Source organism: Arachis hypogaea, chromosome 1 (assembly GCF_003086295.3).
Source record: "Arachis hypogaea cultivar Tifrunner chromosome 1, arahy.Tifrunner.gnm2.J5K5, whole genome shotgun sequence".
Lineage (NCBI taxonomy): Eukaryota > Viridiplantae > Streptophyta > Magnoliopsida > Fabales > Fabaceae > Arachis > Arachis hypogaea.
Genome location: NC_092036.1, coordinates 57,445,850 through 57,455,237, shown reverse-complemented (window position 1 = coordinate 57,455,237; position 9,388 = coordinate 57,445,850). Strand labels below are relative to the sequence as shown.

Genomic DNA, 9,388 nt, shown 5'->3' with positions numbered 1-9,388 from the left:
ATGTCTGGTGGGCATTTCCTTGTCAAATCCTTGAACCTCTCCCATGCCTCGTAGAGAGTTTCACCCTCTTGTTGTCTAAAAGTCTGAACCTCAGATCGAAGCCTATTGACCTTTTGTGGGGGGTAGAAACGTGCCAAAAACTTGCTTTCCACCTCATCCCAGGTTGTTAGGCTCCCCCTTGGAAATGATTCCAGCCACTTAGCTGCCTTGTCCCTAAGTGAAAATGGGAACAAGAGCAGTTTATAGGCATCTTCCTGGACTCCATTGGACTTCATAGTGTCGCAAATTCTCAGGAATTTTGTGAGATGTTGGTTTGGATCTTCATTAGCACTCCCACCAAATGAACAATGATCCTCCACCAGTGATATTAGCTGTGGTTTGAGTTCAAAATTGTTGGCCTGAATGGGTGGTTTCTGAATGCTGCTACCACAATTCCCAGAGGTTGGGTTTATGTATGAACCAAGAACCCTCCTCTCAGGAATGGCATTGTTTCCATCAGCTCTCTCATGGTTGTGAACTTCTCTATCCATGTTGAGATCTAGAGCTTCCTTAAAATTGTCCTCAGATTCTCCTTCAGATTCTTCTTCTCCCAGTACTCTCTTCCTTCTTGCTTCCCTTCTAAGTTTATGAAGGGTCCTCTCTGGTTCGGTATATGGAGGAGTTGATGTCTCTCCTCTCCTACCTGTCATACAAGAACACAGCACAGGCAACAAACAAGTGAAATACTCTTGGTTAATGGAAGAGTATGGTTAGAGCAGTTGAGGAATTAAATCAAATAGTTAGTGGGTCAGTGAGTTAGTTGCTTGAATTTAAAGGAATAAAGAAAGAAAGCAAATAACAGAGTGCAGAAACTAAATTCAACAAGTAACTTGAACTGAATTAACAAAACAAAAAATGCTCAATCTAGTTAACTTCCAATTTGAGAATTGTCAATCAAAAACCAATCCCCGGCAACGGCGCCATAAACTTGATAGCCATAAACTTGATAGCTACGATTTTAGGAAATTGCACGATTGGCAAAAATTCCTTCCGGCAAGTGCACCGGTTATCGTCAAGTAAAAACTCACAATAGAGTGAGGTCGAATCCCACAAGGATTGGTTGAATGAGCAATTCGGATTAGAAGTGTATTCTAGTTGAGCGGAATCAAGATTTAGATGAGAATGGCATAATCTTAAATTGCATGAATTAAAGAGCGAGAAGTTAAAGTGCTGAAATTAAAAAGGGATGGGGGTGATTGCATGAATTTAATTGTTGAATGTAAAGAGAAAGTGTAGATCAGAAATGGGGAATTCATTGGGTTTCAGGAGATATTGAGATCTCCGAATCAAAACATTTTTATCCCTTCCTCAACCAATGCATTCATTGAATTTTGCTTGGCAATCTTATATGATTGGATCCCGATTCCTTGGCTCACCAATTCTCTCTAAAAACAAACAAATTCCCAATCCCTTGGTTTAAATGTTCATAAGAAGAGATGATGCTCGATCACTGATTATACCACACAGTTTCATGAACCACAATTTGGTAGGATTACATGTCACAATATCCATCCAAACCTCAATCCAATTCACTGTGAGAAAGCTTCTCTAGCATGAATCCTCCATTCCTTTCCCAAGGTTCCGAAGGATTCCAATTATGGATAGTCTCTTTCCCAAGACAACTAACCAATGGAATTAGATCGAGAAGCTTTCTAACAAAATTCAAGAGAAAAGATTGAAGAAGAAGATAAAAACTATGATTGATTCATTGAATTACAATAGAGCTCCCTAACCCAATGAAAGGGGTTTAGTGAGTCATAGCTCTCAATTCAATTGCAAAAAGTATGAAAACTAGAAAAATGATCCCCCCCAAAAGTTCCGAAAGTCTCAAAAATCCTATTTATACACTTTCTAAATTGAGCTTATGTTGTGTTTCTTGGGCTTTGAGGCCTTTCCTTGATTTCCTTTTGCTTTGGGTTTATGATCCATAATCCTGATGAGGCTGCTGATCCAATTCTGTAACATTCATTGAGCAAACTTAGTGATAAACAAGTAATGACACATGACTCAACAAATTAAAATTCCAAACTCATCAATTCTTCAGGCCCAATCCCATAAACCATGATATTCACTTGGGTTTCATACCAGAGTATGTTTAAGTTAATGTTTGTGCTCAAATGCTAACTTAAACTGCAAAATTCTTTGGCCTAGAAACCTTTTCAATAGTGGCGTTTAAGTTGTAGTTTAAGCTTCAGTTTAAGGTTAAACTGAAGCTTAAACGTGGAAATGGAAGAAAGCAACCCAGGAGTGTGAAATGTCGAACACGTTTAAGCTTCAGTTTAAGGTTAAACTGAAGCTTAAACGTGGGATTGAAGAAAGCAATCCTGGAGAGAAGAATTGGGTCGAACACGTTTAAGCTTCAGTTTAAGGTTAAACTGGAGCTTAAACGTGGGAATGCTCCCTGATGGAGAAGAATGGTCGAACACGTTTAAGCTCCAGTTTAAGGTTAAACTGGAGCTTAAACGTGGAAATGGTTCCCTGGTGCATTTCCCATTCTGGCGTTTAACTTCCAGTTTAAGGTTAAACTGGAGGTTAAACGCCAGTTTCAGCATTTCTCGGCTTTCATGATTCTGGCGTTTAAGCTCCAGTTTAAGCTTAAACTGGAGCTTAAACGCCACTTACTCAGCATTATATGGTTTGGCAGTTTAAGTTCCAGTTTAAGCTTAAACTGGAACTTAAACTCCACATGTGATATTCAAGCTTCCTTTATTGATTTTGTTGCTTCCTTGCCTAGCCTCTTTTTCCCTGAAATCATCCAAACAACTGCATCAACGTCTTGCAAAATTTCATGAGAATTCTTCCATTCATAGCATTCAAGTAATATAACTAAAAACTCATGGAATTTGCATCAAAATCATACTGTTTGGATGGTTCATTGCTTTGTTATTCATTTAACCATTCTTAGTTACTTTAAGCTCAAGAAAATGCATAAAACAACTAAAACTAACAGAAAAATGCTAGTGAAACTAGCCTAAGATGCCTTGGCATCAAATGATGTAAAAGCTATGCAGCATCCAGACACACCAGATGACTGCATGGGCGCTGACATTATTGACTCTCTGGTAGAAGAGATCAATATGAATGAAAGCCTAGAATCAGAGCTTGAGGACATCTTCAAGGATGCTCAACCTGATCAAGAAGAACCAGAGAAAACAAAGGAATTTTCGAAAATTCCTCAGGAGGAGGATAAGCCTCCCAAACCTGAACTCAAACCACTACCACCATCCCTTAAGTATGCATTTCTGGGAGAGGGTGACACTTTTCCAGTAATTATAAGCTCTGCTTTAAATCCACAGGAAGAGGAAGCACTGATTCAAGTGCTAAGGACACACAAGACAGCTCTTGGGTGGTCCATAAGTGATCTTAAGGGCATTAGCCCAGCTAGATGCATGCACAAAATCCTGTTGGAGGATAATGCCAAACCAGTGGTCCAACCACAAAAGAGGCTAAATCCAGCCATGAAGGAGGTAGTGCAGAAAGAGGTCACTAAATTACTAGAGGCTGGGATTATTTATCCTATTTCTGATAGCCCCTGGGTGAGCCCTGTCCAAGTTGTCCCCAAAAAGGGAGGCATGACAGTGGTTCATAATGAAAAAAATGAACTGGTTCCTACAAGAACAGTCACAGGGTGGCGTATGTGTATTGACTACAGAAGGCTCAATACAGCCACCAGAAAGGATCATTTTCCTTTACCATTCATAGACCAAATGCTGGAAAGACTAGCTGGTCATGATTATTACTGCTTTTTGGATGGCTATTCAGGTTACAACCAAATTGCAGTAGATCCTCAGAACCAAGAGAAAACAACATTTACTTGCCTTTCTAGCGTGTTTGCCTACAGGAGGATGCCTTTTGGTCTGTGTAATGCTCCTGCAACCTTTCAGAGATGCATGCTATCCATCTTCTCTGACATGGTGGAGAAATTCCTGGAAGTCTTCATGGATGACTTCTCAGTATATGGAGACTCATTCAGCTCCTGTCTTAACCACCTACCACTTGTCCTGAAAAGGTGCCAAGAGACTAACCTGGTTTTAAACTGGGAGAAATGTCACTTTATGGTGACTGAAGGAATTGTCCTTGGACACAAAATTTCAAGTAGGGGAATAGAGGTGGATAAGGCAAAGGTAGAGGTAATTGAAAAATTACCACCACCTGCCAATGTTAAGGCAATCAGAAGCTTTCTGGGACATGCAGGATTCTACAGAAGGTTTATAAAGGATTTTTCAAAAATTGCAAAACCTCTGAGTAACCTGCTAGCTGCTGACACACCATTTGTGTTTGACACACAGTGTCTGCAGGCATTTGAGACCCTAAAAGCCAAGCTGGTCACAGCACCAATCATCTCTGCACCAGACTGGACATTACCATTTGAACTAATGTGTGATGCCAGTGACCATGCCATTGGTGCAGTGTTGGGACAGAGGCATAACAAGCTTCTGGACGTCATTTATTATGCTAGCCATGTTCTAAATGATGCACAGAAGAATTACACAACCACAAAAAAAGAGTTACTTGCAGTGGTTTATGCCATTGACAAGTTTAGATCCTACTTAGTATGGTCAAAAGTGATTGTGTACACTGACCATGCTGCTCTTAAATACTTACTCACAAAGAAGGATTCAAAACCCAGGCTTATAAGGTGGGTATTGCTTCTGCAAGAGTTTGATATAGAAATAAGAGACAGAAAAGGGACAAAGAACCAGGTAGCTGATCATCTGTCCCGACTTGAACCAGTAGCTGGGGCGTCCCTCCCTTCTACTAAGATTTCTGAGACTTTCTCAGATGAGCAACTCTTTGCCATCCAGGAAGCTCCATGGTTTGCAGATATTGCAAATTATAAAGCTGTGAGGTTTATACCACAGGAGTACAGCAGAGTGCAAAGAAAGAAATTAATTTTAGATGCCAAGTACTACCTGTGGGATGAACCATATCTCTTTAAGAGATGTGCAGACGGAATGATCCGCAGATGTGTACCCAGAGAAGAAGCACAGAGGATCCTATGGCATTGCCATGGATCATAGTATGGGGGACATTTTGGAAGTGAGCGAACAACCACTAAGGTCCTCCAATGTGGCTTCTACTGGCCTACTCTCTATAGAGATGCCCGAGAGTTTGTGCGTAACTGTGACAGCTGCCAAAGAGCTGGTAACTTACCTCATGGATACGCCATGCCTCAACAAGGAATCTTAGAGATTGAGTTGTTTGATGTATGGGGAATTGACTTTATGGGTCCATTCCCACCATCATACTCAAACACTTACATTCTGGTGGCAATGGACTATGTATCTAAGTGGGTGGAAGCAATTGCCACACCCACTAATGATACTAAGACCGTGCTGAAATTCCTCCAGAAACACATCTTTAGCAGATTTGGTGTTCCCAGAGTCATAATCAGTGATGGGGGCACTCATTTCTGCAATAAACAGCTGTACTCTGCTATGGTCCGATACGGAATTAGCCACAAAGTGGCTATCCCGTATCATCCACAGACAAATGGGCAAGCTGAAGTCTCTAACAGAGAACTAAAAAGAATCCTAGAACGGAATGTGATGGCCCGAAGAAAAGATTGGGCAAGGAGCTTGGATGATGCTCTGTGGGCATATAGAACAGCATTTAAGACCCCAATAGGAACCTCACCATACCAACTTGTGTATGGCAAGGCCTGTCATCTGCCCGTGGAACTGGAACATAAAGCCTACTGGGCAACCAGATTCCTAAACCTGGATGCTAAGTTAGCTGGTGAAAAGAGATTACTCCAGCTAAATGAGCTAGATGAATTTAGACTCAGTGCCTTTGAAAATGCAAAGATTTATAAGGAAAAGGCAAAGAAGTGGCATGACAAGAAGTTGTCATCCAGAGTCTTTGAGCCAGGACAAAAAGTTCTGCTCTTCAACTCTAGGCTCAGATTGTTCCCAGGAAAACTTAAATCCCGATGGAGGGGTCCGTATGTGATTACAGGAGTGTCACCATATGGATATGTTGAGCTTCAGGATATTGATTCTGACAAAACGTTCATTGTTAATGGACAGAGAATCAAGCATTATCTTGAAAGCAATTTTGAGCAGGAATGCTCAAAACTGAGGCTGGAATGATCCTCAGTAAAGGTCCAGCTAAAGACAATAAAGAAGCGCTTGCTGGGAGGCAACCCAGTCATTAGCAGGTTATATGTTCTATTTCTACAGAGGCAATTATCAAATTGAAGGAATTCACAGAGTTACAGAAGGATTCAGTGCAAAAAGCAGAGAAAAAGAGCTTACTGGCAAAAAACGCCAGTAAGGGGCATTTTGGGCGTTAAACGCCAGAATGGGCACCATTCTGGGCGTTTAACGCCAGTAAGGGTGCCATTTTGGGCGTTAAACGCCAGAATGGGCACCATTCTGGGCGTTTAACGCCAGCTGTGCAGCATCCTGGGCGTTTAGCAAAACGCCCAGTGACAAAGGGAATTCTGGCGTTTAACGCCAGCCAGGGCACCTGGCTGGGCGTTAAACGCCCACATTGGCTAGCAAATGGGCGTTAAACGCCAGAATAGATACCATTCTGGGCGTTTAACGCCAGAAAGGTGGGGACAGAGATTTTGCTTTCTGATAAAATTTTTTTTTCAAACTTTCCTTTTTTGAACCATACTTTTCTACACAAACACATTTCAAACTTTCATCATTCATCTTCAAATCTTCAAAAATCAAAATCATTCTTCAAATCTCTTTCAAATCCTTCCCAAATCTTGTTCAAAAACTCAACTTTCTCTCAATTTCTTTCCATATCTTCTCAAATCTCCTTCCAAATTTTCGAAATTTCTCCTTCCCCCCTTATTTATACACGATCGGCCTTCCTATTCCCCCACACCATTCGAATTTGCTCTTCTCTTCTCTCTCTTCTTTCCTTTCTTTTGCTTGAGGACAAGCAACCCTCTAAGTTTTCATATTAGCCCTCCACTACTGCGCACTCAATCACATCTCCTTTAGCGTCTAATCAACCACTTCTACAACAACATCATGATCAAGGACACTCCACATCCCATGATTCAATCCAAGTTACAAGGTCCATTCAGCCACTTCAACTGCCTTTCCACCTCCCCATGTAACACAGGTGGTTAATTTGACAAAAAATCCTTCACAGCATTCTCCAACACAGACTTAGATACTTGGGCCAACTTTACCAAACAATCAGACTGCACTTTCTACTGAAAACCAAGTGGCTCCAAACTCCGACGCTGTCTCTAGAGTTGCTAAAACTACCAATTTAGATTCGCCTCGATCTAGGGTCTTGGAAACTCCCCAAGGACTCTCCAGTCCCCCTTAACAGGTTGGATTTTAAACTCCTCCTAGACAAGGATCTGGAAATTCGGGCGCTTCTACCACACTCACAAGTGCTACATTGGCTAACCTGATCTCCATCTTAAATCGAGTTATCCAAGAAGACGAAGTGCCTATTCCTGCTCCAACACTTCCTAGACGTTCTTCATTCAGTCCTCCATTCAAGTTGGATGTTGATACTCGAGAAAAACTTCGGTCACTTCTTAAACTCTTGGATCATCCATGATGAGCGGATAATTTGTACGCTTTTTGGCATTGTTTTTAGTATGTTTTTAGTATGATCTAGTTAGTTTTTAGTATATTTTTATTAGTTTTTAGTTAAAATTCACTTTTCTGGACGTTACTATGAGTTTGTGTGTTTTTCTGTGATTTCAGGTATTTTCTGGCTGAAATTGAGGGACCTGAGCAAAAATCTGATTCAGAGACTAAAAAGGACTGCAGATGCTGTTGGATTCTGACCTTCCTGCACTCGAAGTGGCGTTTCTGGAGCTACAGAAGCCCAATTGGCGCGCTCTCAACGGCGTTGGAAAGTAGACATCCTGGGCTTTCCAGCAATATATGATAGTCTATACTTTGCCCAAGATTTGATGGCCCAAACCGGCGTTCAAAGTCACCCTCAAAATTCCCAGCGTTAAACGCCGGAACTGGCACCAAAGTGGGAGTTAAACGCCCAAACTGGCACCAAAGCTGGCGTTTAACTCCAAGAAGAGTCTCTACACGAAAATGCTTTAATGCTCAGCCCAAGCACACACTAAGTTGGCCCGGAAGTGGATTTTTATGTCATTTACTCATCTCTGTAAACCCTAGGCTACTAGTTATCTATAAGTAGGACCTTTTACTATTGTATTGAGAAATCGGGGTAGCTAGCCATTCGGCCATGCCTAGACCTTGTTCTTATGTATTTTCAACGGTGGAGTTTCTACACACCATAGATTAAGGTGTGGAGCTCTGCTGTACCTCGAGTATTAATGCAATTACTATTGTTCTTCTATTCAATTCCACTTGTTCTTGTTCTAAGATATCACTTGTTCTTCAACTTGATGAATGTGATGATCCGTGACACTCATCATCATTCTCACCTATGAACGTGTGACTGACAACCACCTCCGTTCTACCTTAGATTGGGTGAATATCTCTTGGATTCCTGATACACGATGCATGGTTGATCGCCTGACAACCGAGCGCTCACCTGACAACCGAGCCAGCCATTCCGTGAGATCAGAGTCTTCGTGGTATAGGCTAGAACTGATGGCGGCATTCAAGAGAATCCGGAAGGTCTAACCTTGTCTATGGTATTCTGAGTAGGATTCAATGATTGAATGACTGTGACGTGCTTCAAACTCCTGAAGGCGGGGCGTTAGTGACAGACGCAAAAGAATCACTGGATTCTATTCCGGCCTGATTGAGAACCGACAGATGGATAGCCGTGCCGTGACAAGGTGCGTTGAACATTTCCACTGAGAGGATGGGAGGTAGCCACTGACAACGGTGAAACCCTTGCATAAGCTTGCCATGGAAAGGAGTAAGAAGGATTGGATGAAGACAGTAGGAAAGCAGAGAGACGGAAGGGACACAGCATCTTCATGCGCTTATCTGAAATTCCCACCAATGAATTACATAAGTATCTCTATCTTTATCTTTATGTTTTATTCGTATATCACCCATATCCATTTGAGTTTGCCTGACTAAGATTTACAAGGTGACCATAGCTTGCTTCATACCAACAATCTCTGTGGGATCGACCCTTACTCGCGTAAGGTTTATTACTTGGACGACCCAGTACACTTGCTGGTTAGTTGTGCGAAGTTGTGTTTATGCCATGGTATTGAACACCAAGTTTTTGGATTCATTACCGGGGATTATTTGAGTTGTGAAAAGTATTGATCACAATTTCGCGCTATCAAGTTTTTGGCACCGTTGCCGGGGATTGTTTGAGTTTTCGGCAAGCTTTTGGTCCGGTAACATCAGTGCCAAATTTCTGATCCGGCAACAGCACCAAGTTTTTGGCGCCGTTGCCGGGGATTGTTGAGTTTGGA

General features: G+C 41.8%; 1 non-coding gene across 1 annotated transcript; it reads left to right on the top strand.

Annotated features, from left to right (window-relative positions):
- On the top strand, positions 1–104 carry LOC112712082 (small nucleolar RNA R71). Its single transcript, XR_003157674.1, has one exon. It is a non-coding gene; the product is annotated as a small nucleolar RNA R71 (small nucleolar RNA).
- Positions 105–9,388: the final 9,284 nt, after the last annotated feature.